This window comes from Cnephaeus nilssonii (assembly GCF_951640355.1).
Source record: "Cnephaeus nilssonii genome assembly, chromosome: 9".
NCBI lineage: Eukaryota > Metazoa > Chordata > Mammalia > Chiroptera > Vespertilionidae > Cnephaeus > Cnephaeus nilssonii.
In genome coordinates, this window is record NC_137080.1 from 78,195,516 (window position 1) to 78,217,991 (window position 22,476).

General features: G+C 38.2%; 1 pseudogene across 1 annotated transcript in view; it reads left to right on the plus strand.

Moving 5' to 3' along the window:
- Window positions 1-2,116: 2,116 nt before the first annotated feature.
- The window catches only part of LOC307105726 (proliferating cell nuclear antigen-like), a 39,881-nt pseudogene continuing 19,521 nt past the window's right edge, over window positions 2,117-22,476 (plus strand). Inside the window, exons 1-3 of the transcript in view lie at window positions 2,117-2,208; window positions 2,951-3,095; window positions 9,419-9,536. The product of the transcript in view is annotated as a proliferating cell nuclear antigen-like (transcript). The remainder of the gene's footprint in view (window positions 2,209-2,950; window positions 3,096-9,418; window positions 9,537-22,476) is intronic.

A 22,476-nucleotide genomic window follows, 5' to 3' on the forward strand; every position in this document is an offset into this window, starting at 1 on the left:
ATTAGTTTCAGGCCTACAATGGTGTTGAAGTTTGAGTGCTGAAGAGGAAAATTTCCTACTTCCATAGAGACTACTATTAAAGTGAAACAAGATAAAATAATAGACAAGGAAATCCTGGTGTTTTCAGGTAGTGATAAGTGCTACATTAAGAAAAATAAAATAGTACATGGAATAGAGAATAATGTGTGAGGGATAAAGTGGCTATTTTAGGAAGGATGATGAGGGAAGGCCTCCCTCTGAGGCAGCATTTAGTAGGAACCTGAATGAAAAGAAGAAACCAGGCAGGTGAAGATCTGGTGGAAATGCCTTCTAGAGGTCAAGTTCAGTAGCTCGAGACAGCAATGAACCTATCATGGACAAGAAGAGCAAGAAGGTCAGTGCAACTGGAGCACAGCAAGAAAGAAACAAGTTCTGAGAGATGGACAGAGAGGCCAGATCACGTAGACCCTGCAGCAGGAATGGTGAATGGCTGTATGTTAGTTTCCTGTGCCTGTCAAAATAAATGAGCACAAACTGGGTAGCTTAAAATAACAATATTTTTTCTCACAGTTCCAGAGGCCAGAAATCTAAAATGAAAATGTCATCAGGATTGGTTGTCTCTGCAAGACCTGAGGAACAATCTGTGCCATGTCTCCTTCCTAGCTTCTGATGGCTTCTGGCAATCCTTGGCATTCCTTGGCTTGTAGGTACATTACTACAGTCTTTACCTCGGTCCTTACATTAACTTCTCTACATCTGTAGGCCCTAGATTTTTCTCTGTTTTTCTCTTATAAGGACATCTGTCATTGGATTTTGGGCTCACCTGAAATCTAACATGATCTCCTCTCGAGACCTTTAATTTAATTACATCAACAAAGATCCTTTTTACAAATAAAATCATAATCACAGGTTCCAGGAGTCAGGACGTAAACCCATCTCTGGAGGAAGGGCGCATGGTTTAACCACAGCAAGGCGCCAGAGTAGGATTCTCACATGGGCTGAATCTCTGTTCGACCTGACCTGGTGCGCTTTAAAGGATCGCTTTGTCCAAGGTGTAGAGTAGCCTGGCAGGGACAAGGTGAAAGTATGGAGAGGACATACACTTTCCCATGGGTCCCACAGCTTTCCATTTGCCCTTTTGTCTTAAGGTAGCAAGGGATCAGGGACGTTTAATTGCAGTATTAAAGCAAGAAGAAAGAACATATATCCTCTTGTATGTGAAAAAGAAAGTGACCCTCCTGTCATTAATGCTCTAAAATAACAGTCTAAATAGTAAATCCACCAAAGGTTCAGTTACAAAAGGTCCAGGTTAATCACCTACATAGCATACTGTTCATGCGCTCATGTAAAACACTATCTTTACAACTACCAATAAGAATGACTATTTATGAAGTGCTTACTAAGTGCCACAGACTGATGTAATTAACCATACATATATAATATCTCACTGAATTTTTGCAATATTAGATTTCATTAGTTCTCTTTTGTTACTAAGGTTATATAATTTAAAGTATTCAAATATAGAGTCATCATAAGCTATAGCCTGGGTTCTAACACACTAATTTTTATCATGATTATTAATGATTCCTTTAAAAATTTTGAATTTAGTCTCATTGAATGAAATGTTTCAAATATTGGATTTCACCTGACTCTGTTCAGCTCAAAATCCAACTCGCTTATCTAAACAGTGTAATGTAGATGCCACTGTTTACTACCGCTACAGTACGGGACCTGAGGGGAAAGTATTGCCCACTCTGCTTCCCAATGGTCCGCCTTATTTAAGATGTGAGTGATGCTCTCCAACATGGGAGGGTGCTTGGTGTGCCATGTATACATTTGGCTTAAAGCCCAGAACTAACCTGAGAATCCATTCTTCCTAAATCGTACCAAGTTCTGCCTTCTTTTAACATTGCTTCTCCTTTGGTGAATATGGGTTAATGAGAATTCTCTGCTATATTTTTTTTATTTAAAAATATCTATAATATCATACTTAGCAACACCAAGTGAATTGATAATCATTAATAGCTGATAATATCCCCAAAATGATGCAACCAGGCTATGTATCTCCTCATGGAAATACACCACATCACACATGAAGTAGTGTTGTTCTCCCACTTCCCCAAAAATCACGTCTAAAATGATCAAGATTTTAGATCTAACTATCAATGCACAGGAAATACAAGACATGGTCAACAACATCAAGGGGGTACAATCAGCAAGTTCCAAAAGGTGGGAAACTACAAGGACAATTGATTGGATTTTATTTAAAATATAAAAAATAAAGAAGGAATTTATAGATAAAAAGAGATTGAAGAAAAATATCAACTAACCCCAATGTATGGCAAGCAAACAAACCTCTAATGAAATGTATTACATAATACTAAATTTACAGAAAATACAAGAGATAGAAGACATGGCCAACAGCAGCATAACTGGATATAAATGAAAATAAAAAATGTATTGTTAATCATTTCAGGTGTGACAATAGCATCGGGATCAGTCATTTTTAGTGCTTATCTTTTAGAAATATGCATATATAGAAATATAGATAAAACAATAAGACACTATTGTTTCAAAATAATCTAAAGGCAGAGGTATTCCTGAAATAAGGTGAGCTATAAACTTATGGAGGTAAATAATGGGTACATCAGTATCATAATACTGTTCTATTTTTATGCATGTTGAATATTTCCAACATTAAAGTTAAAAAAGCTGAAGAAGTCCAAAGCTAACATAAAATATAAAATAAATGCTATACATACTCATTGTAGAAATTCTGGAAAGCACAGACAAATATTAAAATAACTTTACATAATTACTCCTAATGCTGCCCCGTTAGATTAACTGCAAAGTTCTCTGGAGGCCAGCTGCATGCTCTTCAGGGCTGTGTTCTAATCTCAGTGCCCCAAATAGACAGGAGAGTTTCTGTGAAGTTTGAAGAAGTTAATCTTTGAAAACCTTTTTTCCTTAGGTCCCTGCATGTGTCCACATCTCCAGGTCAAAACAGAAGCGCTACGCAAGAAATACATTCTCCTTGTGTATTAGTGAACTTCAGTAGGGAGCTGCAGAGGAGGAAATCTGGGACGAGGTTTGCAAAGCAAATGTTTCAGTGCAAGGTGAGCTTCCAAATAAACACCCAGATTGAAGCTCTAATGCTTTCACTGCAGGGTCCCTGCTTCACTTGGATTTTGTCCCCTCCATCTCTGTTCCCTCCTACCAGATACACTAATGCCATAATGAAGAGTCTCTTTTAGTGACTTAGAGTTTACTCCCTTCTGGAGAAGATACCAAGCAAACAACACATTGAGACAGGTTCAGAGGGCTTTACCATAGTCACTGCCACTTAGGATTGTGATCCCAAATGGGCTGGGGACTCAGCTACAGCGATTGGGAGCTCTGCCCAGTTTCCACCCTGAGTGCCCTCTCCCTCCCCAGTTAAATCCTGTCATAATGAGCTCACAGTGCATGCTGGGTTCCTTCCTGTGGCCCTTGTCTTTCTGGCCGCTGCTTCTGCATCAAACAGCTGTGGCACTTGTCACTTGGATTGTTGAGACGATTTCCCCATTCTAACAAGATTTTACTCTTGAGTAAAATAATTTTTCTCAGTATAGCTTTAGATTTTTCTTTTTTACACCCTCAATCAGTTTTCAATGAAGGGGGAATTTCCCTTTATTTTATTTTTATTTTTTGCACATTCGGAAGTGATTTATATTAGGCATTAAAGACAAACATGGACATTTTATATTTATTTATTTATTTATTTATTTATTTATTTATTTATTTATGTGAGCAAGCAAGAGAAATTCAACAACTTGGAGTAGATTTACAGTTGTTTTTTTCCATCCTTTCTCTTGCCCTGGAGCCTGATGGGACTTCAGTGTCCTTGGAGGAATGGCAGAGGGAAATGCTAGGGGCCAATTGCTGATTTTATCATTCAAACACAAAATTTGTTACACCACTTTATCGGTCACAGGGAAAGCAATTATATTGTGGTTCAATTTTCCACTCAATGGCTGTACTGGGGATCAAAGTCTGTTTTTATGATGGAAAAAATGCTTTGCTATTTTATTTGTTACTTAAAATAAAGAAGTACCGTTATTATAATGCTTTTTGAGGTTTTGCTACCCCCAACCCCTACTCCTTCACCAGATACAGTGAATTATGTTGGCCTTCTTCGTCCCTTTGATTAAATAATCACTTTTCTTCCCATCCTCTAAAGCGTATTTTACTGTAGAAATGAAATTGGCATGGTTTAAGGCAACACAGCATTAGGACTCTAATCATCGCCACGAAGGGCAAAACCTGCCCTTCACTATTTATTCTTTTCTAGACTGGTACTTTTTCAAAAGAAGCAAGCAAGCCTTGTAATGGCTTCTGTGAGCATGTCTGTATTATTATGTGTTGTTGTGATCCATGCTTACTCTCACCCATCTTCCAGGTGAAATAATTAACACGTTTCACCTGCATTGATAAGTCCTTTTTTGCTATAGAAAAGAAATAGTTAAGTGACATTAGGTGTAGAGAAAGATTCATACAGAATTTTAAATAGAAGTCATATGTTTGAATTCAAAATAAGATTATAATCCTTTTCTCTTATTGCCTATCTGCTTTTCATGGAGAGAATTAAAATAAGTAAAAGAGTAAAACTAACAACAATTTTAAAACTTATTATTATTATCCTAAAGATCCACATTCAGGACTAGCTGATGACTTACACTTTTTGTTTAAAAAGTTCCAATTTTAAACCCAGAAATCCAGTGATGGGAGCCTCAAACAATTGTGCTATGGGGCTACACAGTTTGTAAGAGGACTGAATAGCTGAGTGAAAAGTAATACTTTTTATTGCACACTTTTTCATATTTGCTAAGAAAACAGAGATAAGTGAGAGTGATTTTTCTCTTTCAAACTATATCAAGTGTACCTTTACATTTCTGGTTAGTTTCAGCTTTTACAATTTGATTGCGATCATCCTCATTTTTTCTGGTCTCCTGCTAATTGCCTCCAGGCTCAGAGTCTTGCAACATAGCCCCTGAGTCCAGGAGCGAGAATTCTGGAATCTGCTGGAGGTGAATAATTACGGCAGTAGCTGAGTGATGGTCTAGCTACCACGGGACACTTTTGTCCTCACCGAGAAGCTTCAGGCGATGGCAGGAGAGATGAGTGTGAGGCCCCATAAAGGTTTGCACGGGGAGGCGGGCAAGTGTGCCCTGAGGGGAGCAGCTCCCCAGGCTGGCTGGTGTCTGCCTCCCTCTCTCCATCTCTGTCCATCCTCAGTGCTTGTGTCTGGATTTTTATGAGGATTAGGTAAGGCAACTGCTAGCTTTGAGAGTAGGAGAGTCTCCCTCTAAGCGGTTCCCATATAGGCTTTGCCCTCTCATATGAGTATAAAGTGGTTTTTATATAACATTGAGTTTTATGATTTGGGACAAGACATGAGTCCTCTGAAAAAAAGCACATATGTGCACTAAGAAACATATTTCTGATAATTCCAGCTACTTTTTATTGAGAGTTTATTATGTGCTAGATTCTGTTTATACTTTATACATTATATCCTTGGAGCAATCCTAATTTTTTAAGATGAGAAAGCTTAGACCCTGAAACCTATTTAAACTACTCTTTAAGGCGTCTCCCAAACTACCTTTAGAACAGTTACTTACTATATGGTAAAGGACATATAGATAATATTAATCAGCCCAAATATAATAATATACCTCTTCTAATCTTTAACAGCATATTCCAAAGCTTTAAGATTATTTTTTATCTTTACATACTCCAAATGCTCTTAATTACAAAGACCTCTGATTAAATAATTTAACTAAAAATTTAACTTACTTTGGCAAAGCAGACTAATGCAAGTTTCACTTTTCTAAAAAAGTCTGCTGCTTAGTGTTCTGAAAATGTGAAAGTATCGCCTTTGCTATCTACATATCTAAAGCTATATGTAGATATAGTTTTATTCTAGCAAACATAATACAAGTTTTTCAGTTTAGTGACTGGTGTAATGACTAAATACTATTCATTAAAATACCATTTTAATTTAGATGCTGAGATGTCAATAACTAGACCAACTGTTTTTTCCTTTCCATTCTTTTTAATGAACTTAATGCTGAGTCCTATTCATCTTGTGATAATCAAGTCAATCAATTAATAATTTACCTACAAATGGTCAGCTCCAGCCAGAGGCAAAACAACCTGATTTTGCTTGGGACATTGCAAAAAAGTAATTGGAGTGGGATTAGGTGTCTTAACCATCTAGCCTTTAAAAACAGGATTATCTAAATGGAATATAGTGAAAATAATCCTGAACTTTCCCCCATGCTCCCAATGGGTTGTCTCTACATATAGATCAGTTGGTTGTCATGACACCACATTCTTCATTTGATGCAATATGAAACTACAAATGAGACTAATGCTCTGTACTACGGTTCTATGCTGCATTTTAGGTAACATTTTAAAACTTTCTCTGAATTGGAAACAAAATTTATGTGGTCTATTTCAGATGTTCCTCCCATTTCACGTAAGTTTACATTAACTTTGATGTATAAAAGCTCCAGTTCTAATAAGAATACAAAACTAAATACCTTGTAAATCATGTAATTACCCTTCCCCTTTAAGAAGATCTAATATGTAAATATCCAAATTTAGAAAGTAGACAGGGGACTATTTCTTTGGAATTTTTTTCCTTTACCTACTGGATAATGGATTTTTTTAAATTCCAAGTTGTCCTTGCTCATTTGTTTTAGTACTTATTACATTTGCATTTTTATTATCTGTTTACCTGTTTTCATTCCTTACTATGCAATGCCCTTCTGAAGGGCAGGATCCCTGACTTTTTCATTGTTTCTTACTCCAATACTTAAAACTTATAAGAAACTCAAATATTATTGTATTAATGAAGCAATGAATAAAATCAATATGATTTGAAACCTAACTTTAAAGAAATATGTGTATTTTTTTTCTTTTTTCTTAATCCCTACACCTCTCAGATGCACCAAGCTCTGTTTATAAATTAGTTCTAACCTTTTCTAAAGGGTTTTTTCAGTTCTTATAGGAAACATATAGACTCTTTTTTTTTTTTTACAAAGAAATACTATGGAGTTAGATTCTTCCCCTCTGAGAAAATTCCCACAGATTTTCAGAAAGAATGAACTGAGCCAAACACTTTCTTCTGCAGTTTTCAGAGAAAATACTTTTTTTCTGCCCTTTTTCCTTTGGTAGCACAAAGAAGTAAATGAAAATAAATAAGTAAATAAACTGTTTCACCCCCAATGCTTCAAGTCCTACAATCTGAAACTTCTATTTACAAACACTGGATTTCAAATAGCGTCATCGGTAAATAAGGCTGCCATTTCCAGCTTAAAAGCGTAGCTGATGAGAGACACGATGATTGCCTAAAATATCCTAAGGGTATGAAAACTAAAGTGGAGAAAGAATTATTTAAGCATAACTAAAGCATAACTAAAGGGAGATACAACTGGATGGAGAAATACTGTTAAGATTTTTTTTTTTAAAGAATAATTTCAGGGAGAGTCAGTATATATATATAAAAAAAATCCCTTGAACTTTCTTCATAGTCTATTGGGCTGTGGAATTGGTTCTAATAGAAAGTAGGAGGAAAAAGCCACCCGTGCTTAAAACTAGACCAAAAACTAACCAAGGACGAAAGAAAGATGAGGACGGCCTCACACAGGTAAGAGGTGTGTATAAGCGATGAAATACAGTCCTATTTTTGAGCATCTTGATTTCAACAAATGAAATCCTGATGTTTTCCTAATTTGATTTTCCAAGAAAATATGCTAAGCAGAGTACCTCTGAATAATTTCTAACAGCCCTTCAAGTAAAATTCTTCTTTTCATTCCCCAAAGTTAGTGATTGTACACACACACACACACCCTTCTAAAATTGATATCTATTTTATCTTGAAAATAACTAAATAAGTAAAAGTGATGGTCTTTGGATATTCTGTCCCCCAAATTTATAGAACCCTACTTAGAGTAGCAGAAAAATAAAGACCCATTGTTTTTCCTCCCCAGCTACAAAAGCACTCTGATTTTTCAGCCTGAAATGAGTTTAAATGAGTTGAAGACATCTCCCATGGGGGAATCTGTAGTGCTGGATCCTGGTCAGAGACACGTTTTTCAGTAAACCTGCACCTAGGGTGAGAAATCGAAATCTCCCTGACTTTCCCTTTTTCTTTATCTTTTCTTTCAATTGCAGAATGAATAAGCAAGAATATTCCTTTCTCTCTTTTTCCTCTCCATTTTCAAGAGACAGTGATGTCAGTCAAAACCAAGGCGATTTGATATGGTCCAGAAATTTCTGAATATAAGCAAAGAATTGTTATTCTTCAATATGCCAACCAGGTTGCTCCCTGATTGTAATCAGGACCAATTACGATCAGAAGGCCTAGGGAGTGTGCTCCATGAAATAGTTAGATTAATGCTGGGCCTCGTTCTTCCCAGAGTTCAGTCCTCTTTACTTGGATGATGGTGGGTGCGGGCTATTTTGCCACTCTTTGACCCTCTGCTATTTGGGTTTTTACTGCCCTGCCAGTACTTCCTAGTTTCATTACATTTTTACCCCTGCTCCGTTCCTTAATGAACAACAATGGATTTCAACTGCAGTAAATAATTCAAAATAAAGGTTGGGGTGTGTCTTGGGCCAAAATTGGCTTATTTGTTTTGACTGATCTGATTAATTTACGAATTCGATAGAGTAGTTGACTAAATCAATTAGTATTCAGTCAAAGCTATGATATGAATGGGGTATGAAGATCTGAAGCTCAAGAGTGTTGGGTGGCATGTAAACTCCTCAAAAAATTCTAGGCTTAAAATTAAGTCTAAATTGGGAATTTTCAAAATTAATGTTGCCTACACAATTATTATCTATGTGACCTTGGGCCAATTATTTAGCCTTACTAATCAATCCTCAATTTCTTCATCCATAGGGTACCTGTGTGTGGCGAGAGTATGCATTCAAATGAGTAAGGAAGCCTAAGAATAAGTATTTGCTTATATTATACTAGAGGCCCGATGCACAAAATTCGTGCAAGGGACTCAACCCTCCCAACCCTGGCTGCCTCAGCCGGCCCTTGCAGCCCCGGCTTCATCTGGAAGGTCATCCAGATGGTTGTCCAGAAGGTCGTCCAGATGGTCGTTCTGCTGTTCAGTCTAATTAGCATATTAGCTCTTTATTATATAGGATTTGCTTAAGGAATGACATTATGCTTTATATACTGTATATTCAGTGGAATTTGTCAATTTACTATATTAAAAACTTTTTAATGAAACATTTACTATCTGCTGAACCGTGATTCTCCAAGTGCTATCCAGGGACCCTTAGGTGTCCCAAAGACCATTTTAGAGTATTGGCAGTGCCAAACTTATTTTCTTAATAATGTTAGTTGTTTATTTCCTCTTATTCTCTCACACCCATATAGTGGCGTTTTCCAGATTTCACACAGCAATTAAATGCAAAAGCAGGCATGAGAAGCGATGTGCAAGATTGCAAAGGGGCCCTGAGAGAACACAACTTTGAGAACGTCTGTGCTGAACTATGTTAGTTGACTTTAGGTAGGTGTGTCCTCAGATGAACCTGGGCATGGTGGTTAGAGCTACTCAGCTGCATACCTCAGCTGTGTACTTCACAGAGGTGAAGCCACAGCCTTTAGTTCATGCTCTTCAGTGACTTTGAGCTAGAGTCAGGGAATTGAAGATTTCATTATACTGGATGCTGTTATTAGTCTAAAAAGTGTAACCTGGGGAAGGATCTGTATCATGGTTATATCGATGACTAATCTACAAAACTGTGAGTTTAGCATCTTTATTTTCAGCAATTGCTTAGCATCTATACTGTACCAAGTACTGCGATGGAATCAGCACAACGGTCCCTTATTTAATCCTCAAAACCCTGTGAGGTTACTGTGATGATCACTCTGCTTTTGGTGTATATGACCTACTGGAAAAGCAGCAGAATGTAGTAGGGAAGGTATGAATTACGGAGCTCCACCACCTGCATACAAATCCCAGCTCTGTCATTCACTATCTGTGTGACAATAAGCAGGGAACTTAACTTCTCTGTGCTTCATTTTCCTCATCTATAAAATTGGTATAATAATAGCCCCTACATCATGAGGTTGTTAAAAGTGTTAAACAAGTCAAAATATGCAGTGCTAAGAAAAATGCCCAAAGTTAGTAATCACCATATAACTGCCATTATTATATATATTATCAACCCAAATAATATTCTTGATTATAGAGTTAAATCTACATTTAACACACTCATGGTTATCATCATACCCATGAGCCAATTGGAAGATGTTATTAAGTATATAATGAGGCCAGAGTCATCATGGACTCAAACCCTGTGTAGCCCAACCATCTTTCTCATTCATTCCTTGTTCTGGCAAATCCATTCAGAAATGCCTACCTTTGATATAGAAGAAGACCAAGTAACAGAGCTGAATTTATTCCAATAATATTTTGGGCATGGGTGGTCCTGTAAGGAAACTCTCAAGGATATCCAGAGTTAGAGCTTAGAGTGTGAGGAGAAGTAAGAAGACAGTCTCATTCACCAAGCTAAAGGGCTTGAATTCGTTTTGAAGACAAACAAGAATCACTTGTGTTTGGGGCTGCAGAATTACATGGTCAGGCCTAGACTTTAAACTTATTTTGGCTGTAAGCATGCAAGATGGATTGTAGGGGACCAAAGTGGAGGCGGGGGTGGGGGGGAGGGGATGTTAATAAGGAGATTATTAACATATTTAAAGTGAGAGGTTATGAGGGCTTGAACTTAGAAGTAACAATGCAAATAAAGAAGATAGTGTATTTATGAGAAATGTGTGTGCAACGTATGTGTGTGTGTTGCATGTTTATGTTGCAGTGGGAAACACTGAGTTGTTGAATTATAAACTACATTATAAATCATCTAATCCCATCGTCAACTTTATACATTGAAAAACTTTTAAGAAATGTCTTAAAAAGCCTCAAAGGTACAGAAAGGGTTTAATAGATGCTGAAAAAGAAAGTTTAATCACTTGACCTGGTTTCTAATTCAACCTCTCTCCCTCACCTCTTTAAGATTCAGCTACTTATGTTCTGAATGTAAATGAAACTACCCTGTCCTACCTGCCTCCCAGAATTGTTGAAGCAATCTACCTACTGAGAAGTGTGTTTGTAAGCACTGGTAACCTGTAAAACATGCAATACCTATAAATTATTATAAATTCTAGGTCATCTGATGCATCTTCCATTCCTTGCATTGTGAAAAGAGGAAACAGCATTAGTGCTGCCAGGAGAGAGGGGAATTCCATTCTCTGATGACCAGATCTCTCACCCTGCCAGAGAAATGGAGCAGGGCTAGTCTCCAGAACCTGGGAAATGAGCTTCCCACTGCGTGGAAATTGAGAGACAATGTCTCCCTTTGTCTGTTCATGGACCAAGGGTGAAGAGACATAGATAGATAAAGGTAGATAAAAATGAGTGACAGTCCTGGCTGGGTGGCTCAGTTGGTTGGAGCATCACCCCATACACCAAAAAGGTCACAAACCTAGTTGCAGGTTCACTTGAGTGTGGGAGGCAACCAATTGATGTTTCTCTCTTACATCAAGGAATCTCTCTCTCTCTCTCTCTCTCTCTCTCTCTCTCTCTCTCTCTCTCCCTCGCTCCCTTCATCTTTCTCTAAAAATCAATAAAAAACATATCCTCAGGTTAGGATTAAACAAATTATTATCATGAAATATTTATTTTATTTTTAAATATTTATTATTGAAAGTATTATACATATGTCCCCTTTTTTCTCCCATTGATCCGTTTTAACCCACCATTCCCTGCCCCCCAACCCTGCAACCAGGTCTCCACCACCCTATTGTCTGTGTCCATGGGTTATGCATAGATGCATACAAGTTCTTTGGTTGATCTCTTCCCACCCATCCACCTCTGCAAACGAGTGATAAAAATGAGTGTCCCCCAGTACATGTATATGTAACAAAGCTTGCTAACAAACACCTAGAACTATTTATATGTATCACACAGAGAAGCAATTCACATTAAAACTGGTACATTGGTCCCAGATTACTAGAAAGATGAGTAGTCAAAAAAATTTTATGTTATATTATACTAGAGGCCTGGTGCACAAAATTTGTGCACAGGGAGGGGGTGTCCCTCAGCCCAGCCTGCACCCTCTCCAATCTGGGACATCCCTCTCACAATCCAGGACTGCTGGCTCCTAACTGCTCACCTGCCTGCCTTCCTGATTGCCCCTAACTGCTTCTGCCTGCCAGCCTGATCACCCCCTAACCACTCCCCTGCCAGCCTGATTGATGTCTAACTGCTCCCCTGCCAGCCTGTTTGCCCCCAACTTCCTTCCTCTGCCGGCCTGGTCACCCCTAACTGCTCTCCCCTGCAGGCGTGATCTCCCCCAACTGCCCTCCCTTGAAGGCCTGGTCCTTCCCAACTGCCCTCCCCTGCTGGCCTAATCACCCACAACTGCCTCCCTTGCAGGCCTGGTCCCTCCCAACTGCCCTCCCCTGCTGGCCATCTTGTGGCGGCCATCTTGTGTCCACATGGGGCCAGGATCTTTGACCACATGGGGGCAGCCATCTTGTGTGTTGGAGTGATGGTCAATTTGCATATTGCTCTTTTATTAGCTAGGATAGAGGCCTGGTGCATGGGTGGGGGCTTGCTGCTTTGCCCTGAAGGGTGTCCCGGATCAGGGTGGGGGTTCCTTTGGGGCCTTGGGCGGCCTGGGTGAGGGGCCTGTGGTGGTTTGCAGGCCGGCCACACCCCCTGGCGACCCAAGTGGAGGCCCTGGTATCTGGGGTTTATTTATCTTCTACAATTGAAACTGTGTAGCCTGGAGTGGAACCAAGCCTTCTGCTTGCTCCCTGGAGGCAGCCATTTCTGTTGGGACTTAAGTATCTTCTATAATTGAAACTTTGTAACCTTAAGTGGAGGCCTGGGCCGGCCAGGGTGTACGGAAAGCTTGGCTTCCTCCATTGCCAGGGAAACCCAAGCCTCCCTCCTGCTCTCAGTGGCCGCAGCCATCTTGGTTGGGGTTAATTTGCATACTCGCTTCTGATTGGCTAGTGGGTGTGGCTGGTGGGTATAGCGGAGTGATAGTTAATTTGCATATTACTCTTTTATTAGATAAGATTTTAAACACCTTTGCTTATCTGTATCTTTCTGTCTCATTGTGTAGAATGTTATATGGCAAAGCATTACCATTTGAGTTAATACATTGAGCCCTGGGTTAATTTAATGACAATAACCTTGAAGATTTATAAAATAAAATTCTCTGAGTGCTCCAATCTGAGAAAATAAATTCCTTGGCAAGAGGCAAAACAAAAATAGTGTTCTCATATTTATTTAATATTTTAAAGTTAAGATTGACTATACCTCTTTGCTCCATAAAATTTCCCTGGATCAACTACAGGCTCCTGTAGAAAAATACAGCACTTTGTAAAAGCATGCATGAAAAGTACAGCTGACTATAGGAAAAAATGAGATTGGGGTAGATTATTCAAAGCTATAGAACTCTTTTAATAGAGTCCAAACAACAACAATAACAATCTGAATAAAAATACTAGCACAAGAAAATCATAAAATAATAATCCATAGATCCTGAAGATTTTGACAAGATTCATTTTATATATATATATATATATATATATATATATATATATATATATATATATATCCAGAGATCACATTCCTAAAGCTAGCAGCTAGTATCTTAATTAATGGGAAATATTATAGTCATTTCCATTGAAATTATGAACAAGGCAAGGATGCCCACCATCTTTACTACTGTTTAATGTGCAGAAGGCATTTTTCAATGCATTTAGACAACAGACTCAACTAGAGACATACAAAGGGAGGGGGGAGAGTGTTGCTTTTTTGAGGATGATATTATAGTAACTGGAAAAACCTAGAGCAGCAATTTTCAACCCTTGTGCTACAACACAATGGTGTGCTGCAAGAATTTTTAAAACATGCAATATCTATTTAGTCAGGGGCACTGACCCCTTTTCCCTTAGATGGTCAAATAAAAAAATGACAACAGCCAACACAATAGCCGTTGGATGTGAATGCCTTGACCTAAACAAACAATATATAGGTCACATAGGGAGCTGCATCTTATTGGTCAAGTTGCATAATAAGATTGCATCTGATTGGTTTATTCTTGGTACCAGAAATCTTTCTATAAAGTATAGGCAACTGATTCTTTAAAAAGTTACTTTGTAGCACTCTGATCAGGTGGCTCAGTTGGTTGAAGCATCCTCCCATACACCAAATATTGAGATATATATATAGTATATGACATATATATTATATATATATATATATATATACATATATATGTATATATATACATATATATATGTGTGTGTATATATATATATATATATATATATATATATATATATATATATATATATTATATATGTCATATACTAGTGGCCTGGTGCACAAAATTCATGCGGGGGGGGGGGGCGGTGTCCCTCAGCCCAGCCTGCACCCTCTCCAATCTGGGATCCCTTGGGGGATGTCTGACTGCCGGATGTCCTAACCGGCAGTCGGACATCCCTCTCGCAATTCAGGACTGTTGGCTCCTAACCGCTCACCTGCCTACCTACCTGATCTGCCCTAACCACTCTGCCTGCTGGCCTTCTCGCCCCCAACTTCCCCCCCCCCCACTGGTCTGCTTGCCCCCAACTGCCTCCCTGACAGCCTGCTTGCCCCAACTGCCCCCCTGCCAGCCTGCTTTCCCCCAACTGCCCCTCTTGTGAGCCTGCTAGCCCCCAATGGCCCCCTGCCATCCTGACCACCCCCAACTGCCCTCCCCTCCTGGCCTAATTGCCCCTAACAACCTCTGCCTCGGCCCTGACACTATGGCTTTGTCCAGAAGGTCTCCTGGTCTAATTAGCATATTACACTTTTATTAGTATAGATGTGTATATCATATGTATGTATATATATATATATATCCCATATGTTTGTGTGTGTATCTCTATCTATATCAATATCTATTTGTGTAATGTTAAAAACTGAGAGAACAAATGATAGGCAAAAGACATCTATACTAATAAGAGAGAAATATGGTAACTGACCATCACTCCATGACACCCACAGCCAATCAGGAGAGAATATGTAAATTAACAGGACAAAGATGGCAGCAGCCACGGAGCCAGCTGGAGCGGGCGGGAGGCTTGGGTTGCCCCCGGCAATGGAGGAAGCAGGGATTGGGCCTAAACTGGCAGTCGGACATCCCCCGAGGGGTCCCAGATTGGAGATAGTGTAGGCCGGGCTGAGGGACCGGGCCACAAGTTGATGAATAATTCACCAAAAAATTATATCTTAAACATATGAAAAATATGTTCAACTACATTTTTGGTAAGGTAAATGCAACATAAAGCTACTTTGAGTTACTATTTATCACCATTAGACTAGCAAAATTTTTAAAAACATGACAGCACATTCTATTGACAGTTTAGGGAATAAGGCACAGTTATACATGGGGATAAGTAAAAATGCAACTTAGTACAGCACTGTGGAGAAGAAATTGGTAGGTCTAACAAAACTAGGATATTACACTAATGATACTCTTAAAAATAAAATAATATGTCATGGTTATTCGTGTCATCATTTTAAATGACATGATAGGAATACAAGCAACTATAATACATTCATACAATGGAGCACTATACAACTGATATTTTAAAAATGAACTGATATGTTATTTCAAAAATATATGGTAAAGTGAAAAAATCAAGTACAAAAGCGTATCTACAGTATGCTATCTTTTATTTCAGATGGTTTAACTTAGTAAAAACTGAAGTTGTTCTCGAACCCACTATGCCAGACACCTGTTGCACTCAAGGAAGGCACATTTGCAGGATTTTTATTTCATTTTTTCTCAAGTCTTAAATAGCTAATGCTTTCTCTTTAAACGTTTAAATATATTTTTTATTGATTTCAGAGAAAAAAGGGAGAGGTAGAGAGAGAGAGAAACATCAATGATGAGAATCACTGATCAGCTGCCTCCTGCATACCTCCCACTGGGGATCGAGCCCTTAAATGGGGTTCAATGCCCTGACCAGGAATTGAACCATGACCTCCAGGTTGTCCTAACCACTAAGCAACACCAACTGGGCTTTAATTTTTCAATCCTCACCCAAGGACATTATTTTATTGATTTTTAGAAAAAGAGGAAGGGATTGAGAGAGAGAGAGAGAGAGAAAGAGAGAGAGAGAGAGCGAGCGAGAGAGAGAGAGATTTCAATGTGAGAGTGAAACATTGGAAACATTGATAGGTTGCCTCCCTCATGAGCCCCAATTGGGTATGTACCCTGACTGGGAATTGAACCCGCGATCTTTAGGTGTACAGGATGATGCTCCAACCAACTGAGCCACATTATCCAGGGCAATGTTTTCTCTTTAATTATGAGAAAGCTTGCCCCTAATTGCTACAAACAGTGAACATATTGGGGAAAATTATGTAAGAACCAACATGATATAGTCAGTATATTGATATTGTTCCCTTATACCAAGATCATATAACAAAAGAGGAAAAACCTGCAGTTCAGCAGAACAGACTTGATTGCTAATAATTTACACTATTTTGAGGAAATGGGTTCCCCTAAGCCAATAAAGTAAATTAGAAAGCCATCTTTGTTACTTGCTAGTTGTGCAGCCATGAACTCAAAACAGAATTTTTTCAAGCCTCAACTTTTAAATCTGCAAAACCAAGATATTAATAATGCTTACTTCATATGGCCGTTGTGAGGATTAATTATGCATGCAAATGCCTATCCCACACTCAATAAATGTACCTATTATTGCTCTTTGGTGGCATTGTGCCCTTTCCTTGACTCTGCCATAGACAGAGCTCTGTGTATATGTCACACAGACACACACACACACACATGAACAGAGGCACAAATAAATATGCCCAAATGCTGTCCAGTCTTCTATTTCATGGCTGCTTCTTCCTTTTTTAAGCTTGATAATCTTAATATATTTTTGACAATACATTTTTATCCTGATCTTAGGAACTTTACTCATAACATTCCTTCCACCTTGAATGTCCTGCTCCCCATGTTTCAAGTCCTAGCTCGAATCCCTAAACATCCCTTCAGCCCTCACCTCACCACTCATAACCCACAGAGCTTTCATAGTTCATTGGTCTATAGCAGGCTTGAGTATATTGACTTGTAAGGTTCTTCAGTTATTTTCTGTGTTTACATCGTCACAGCAACAAGCTTTTTAAAGGTCTTTGAGAGTGGGAGCCATCTTTCATTCCTCTAACGTAGCCACTGCAGCATCAAGCGGAGTGTGCCATGTATTGTCAATTACTTACAAACCCTTAATCAAACTGAATTGACTGGAAATGCATCTCACTATGTTTTGTAAATATGTTTCAAGTATAAAGGACCAGGTATCACATAGTAGTGCAGCAAAACTGGCTACATATTTATAAAATCCCACCCCTGAGACTTTATGAGGAGGAATTTATGAATTATATTACACAAATTATGCCATCATATAATTTTGTCTATTAACCTCAAGGGGATGTTATATTGTGGGATTTTTTTGACAGGTTGTCATATTTCAATCCAAGTTATAACAGATTCTGACACTCTAAAAATCTTGACTTAATATACCAGAAATAGACAGTGACTGTCACTGATGGTCTTGTCTGTTCAAAAGTAAATTCATTCCTCAGGGTCTTAGCATCACATCTCAGCAATGAGATTTCAACACTGGTTTTGATCCAGGTCAATGAATAAGATATCATGCATTCAGGCTTTCCATAGAAATAATAAATGCATCGATCAGGGTTTTCTCCTCTGGCTACCGGGTTCTTTTTCACTTCCAGCTCCCAATAGTTTGAGGGAAAAAACAACAGTAAAATTCTAAGTAGAATTAGGATGGAATTGTTTCTTAATCAAAATCAAATTCTGGAAGTCAGATTTAAGACAGGTGTAAAACAAAACAATAACAATGTCATAAATTGTGTTGCGTGTTTTGGGTTATATTAATATAAAATGAAGAACAAGTGGTAATTTAGAATATTTCTATATATTTTATGTGGTAAGCAATAAAATGCCCAACGCCCCCCCCCCCCAAAAAAAAAAAAATTCCACCTCCTAAGCCCCAGACCTGTGAATTAACAGATATAAACTTAAGGTCCTTGAGATGGCAAGTCTCCTGGGTTGGCCATGTGCTCTCAATGTACTTACAAAAAGTGGAAGAGGGAGGCAGAAGAATCAAGGAGAGATGTGACTGTGGAAGATGGTCACAGAGATGCTACTTTTGAAGACAGATAAAGGAGGCCATGAGCCAAGGAATGCAGAAGGCTTTCTAACATGAAGAACTGTAAGATGATGCATTTATATTGTTTCAAGCAACAAAGTTTGTGGTAATATGTTATGGCAGCAAAAGACAACTAGTATACTTTACCTGAAAAATCATGTAATCTCTAAGAGAGCGTGACCTTTGATCTGTATGCTGAGCATTTCCAACGCCTAGAATAATGCAGAAGTGTGTGGTCCACAATACACACTTAGTACACAACCTCTGAATAAAATATCCTTTTCTATTTTACCAAAACAGTCCCTATATATTATCTACACTCACAACACTTTTGTTCCTTATATTGAAATGGCATAAGCATCTCTTGACTTTTATAGGTAGAGAAATATTTGATAACTTCCTCAAGATGATCTGGCTCTTTAGAGGTGTGGTGAAAGCTTGAGACAAGTTCATCTGACTTTTAATCCAGTGACCTTTTCACTGCATGATAATATGACTACCCAATTGCAGTTTCTAAAAGAAAGAAAATGGATTGACTGATAAAACCCTGATTTTAGCACAATATGTTTCAAGGAATGTGTCTATAAGACAATCTAACACTCAAATTCCATTTGACATTGAAGATCATTCAAATTAGGAATAAAATGACAACATCAGAACTTAAACAAAATGTGTTGCCATTCTACTTAGAATTCTCATCAAAGGGAGTAAAACCCCAGGTTCTTTCTCCAGAGCACAAGCATTATTTATTGTGGTGGCTCCTAGAACCAGGCACTAGGGGAAAAGCAGCCACAGCTCTGCTGAAGAACTACCACAGAAGCTAGAAGTCCACAGCAGAGGGAGACAGGCTTATTGTCCCAGAATCATGCCTCCACAGGCACTTTATGCACAGGAATCCTACTTGGGTCTTCTTTGATTCTACTGTAAGCTGCTTTTGTGGCTGCTTTAGTCTACTGCAGCATAACAATGTCCAAAAACAGTGATTTCAAACAATAATCCGTATTGCTCATTATTTCTGTAGGTCATTAATTTATAAAGGGCATGGCTTGTTTCTGTTCCACAATATCTGGAAACTCAGCTGGACAATTCAAAAGACTGTGGGCTGCAGTCATCTGAAGGCTTGACTGGGGCTACAGGATCTTCTAACATGGTTCACTCACATGGCTAGAAAGTTGGTGCTAGATATTGACAGAAGACCTCAGTTCCTTTCCATATGGGCCTCTCCTTGGATTGCTTACTATCTTCATGGATGACATCGGCTTCTTCCAGAGTGAGTAATCAAAGAAACCAGAATATAAGCTGAAATATATTTTATTTCCTGAAGCCACATGCCATCATTTCCACAATATTACATTGGTCACAAAAATTGCCCTAAATCAACTCAAAGAAGACTTCACAGATGCATGAACACGAGGAAGCAAATATTATTGGGGGCCATTTTGGAAGCTGGCTATCACATTGATAGAATCAGGCCACTTTGCTCTTAAGAAACATCTTAAGTCTTAGAGCCAACATGATTGTCTGCTCTGCTAAAATAGAGTGACGAAAATTGTTTGCCTTGTGAAACTTAGGTTTCTAAGGGAAACAGTCCTTTCCCATTTCCCATCTTTATTGCTCATGCACTCCATAGGAAGTACTTGCCCTCCTATGAGGAGAATATTAATTAGTAAAGGTAGGCTAGAAAGGAAAAGGATTGACCATAACAAATAAAACTCCAGATTTCAGTGGCTTAATGATAAAAGTTTTTCTTCTTTTAATTAATTTGTGTGGAGCAAGGTTGGTAGTTCTGCTGGGCATCACTTAAGTGATAAATCAAGGATCCAACTTCTGTAAATGACCACATTGTCATGTAAAAAAAGGTAACAAGAATGTGGAGGCTTGTCCAGGGTGATTTATAGTCAGACCTTGGATAAGTGTATATAATTTTTACTGGAGCTCAGTCATGTGGACCCAACATAACTGCAAGGAAAGTTGGGAAATGTAGTCCTTCATAGCACCCAGGATAAGTAAATGTGATTAGTGGGAATCTAGACAGTCCACTAATGTTTCTATGCTGATCTACCTAAGTCAACCCATGACCTTGATATCAGAGAGATATTTTTAAAATGTCTTAGTTGATCATGTTAATTCTCTGTTTTCCAACTATTACTCAGAGTAAAGACTAAACTCCATATCAAGGCTTTCAGTTTTCTAATGCCTTTAAGCAAGTGCTTTAACCTCTCTAAGCCTCCAGTTCATCATTTATAAAATGATGAATAATATTCACCTCACAGTTATGTAAAGCACAACACCTGGAGCATAGAAGTGACTCAATAAATTCTGGTTGTTTAGTTAATGATTTTCTTTTCCATTTTTGTTATGGGATGAGACCAATGTGCTTGAAGAATAATACTATATCACATTAATTGTTATTATTAATACACATTTCCTATTTGGAGAAGAAGTTTGACAGAGTGCTTGAAACTTGGATTTATGTTCAGTCATACTTAGATCTAATCCCAGGCTTTCCCACTTTCTTGCTTTGTGAGTTTGGAAAAGTTATTTAGCCTTTTGGAATCTTAGTTTCCAGACCTGTTAAATCTTTTAAGGAAAAGATAATTATACTCATTTCATAGTATTTTTGTGAGGATCAATTGAAATTATAAATGTAAAATATTTTTTGGTTTCTGGCTTATAGTATATTGCTTAGTAAATAGTAGCCATTATTATTTTCACTACCACATTTAATAAATTCCTATCATTTAGCATAGTATTATGCTAAATGCTTTAACCTTAAAATAGTCTCTTTTTTTCAATGAAAATAAGAATGTGAACTACCAAAAGTTAAGTAACTTTCTCAAGATCATACCACTATTACATTGGAGACATAAAGAGTCTGACCCTGGTATCTGTGAATTTTCCATTATATCACTCTGTCTCCCAAATTCAATGCACATTTCTCCAAAAGTAGGTGTCCTCAGTGGGGTATTGAAACATAACGAAGGCATACATCCCTGCTATGACTTTAACATAACTGGAGCCTTGATTTCCACAATTAGAGTGAGTACAAAATCTAGAGTCCAAACACACTCCACTGTAGTATAACTTCCAAGGGACCCACCCTGACATATCCGTGGAGACACTGTCCCTGGATGCCAGGCCAGCTTTCTAGAAGAGGTATCATGGGCCCTTTCCAGTTTGGTTGGTATTAGAACTGCTTTAAGAAGTAATCCAAGTTTCTTCTAAACGTGCTATTCAAGGAAACTGAACTTGTCCTGCCATGAGCTTTGTTTTGTCAGGACCTGTCCACTGAAGCATTTCAAGTAAGGCCTATAGTACTTTCAGCATTCTCATGTGCAATCTTAATCACTAGTAGTTCAAGCCCTTGAAAGAGTATGTATTTAAGGCATTAGGTGTTTCTGAGTATTCGTTTTACTTTGTTTTGTTCACCTGCATGTTTTGGCCTGAACTGGTCAAAAAAGATGCTAAGATGTAAAACACTTAAAAAGGTAGTCTATGGCATACCTAAGGATTTATCATTCCAACAATGATCCATGACTTCAGATTATTGATCTCTTGTTGGAGGTAAATTGATAGGTAAAAGGTTACCTATTCATCCTTCCATCCAACTTCAAGTATAACTCCCTCCTTAAGGTCTCCTCTGGGAATCCCAAGTGCACAGTGAATGCCTGTGGGCGAGCAATGCTTATTCCACACTTAGTTCCATAGTGGCTTTTGATATTATTCATTCAATCAATATTTATTGAACACTTATTCTATTCTAGGCAGTATACTAGATGTTAAAGATATATCAATAAATAAGACAACATCCCCTACCTTTCTGGAACTTAGATTCTAGTAAATGATGCAGACACTAATTACATAGATATGTATAAGTGCCAGTAAAAAAAAAAAAAAAAAACTGGGTAAAGGCAAATAGATTTATGGAGGAAGGAAGGGAGTGAGGGAGAGGGAGAGGGAGAGGGAGAGAGAGAGAATGAATCACCATTTTAGTAGAGAATTATCAGGAAAGCCTCTATAATGAAGCATCATTTGAGCCAAGACCAAAATAGAGTTAAGCTGTGAGAGTACGTGGGTGCAGAATGTTCAAAGCAGTGAGAAGAGCCCTTTGTTTGCATGCACAGTGTGCTCAAGAGACATAAAAGAAGTGAGTGTGGCTGAGACCAGTGAATGATGGGAAGATG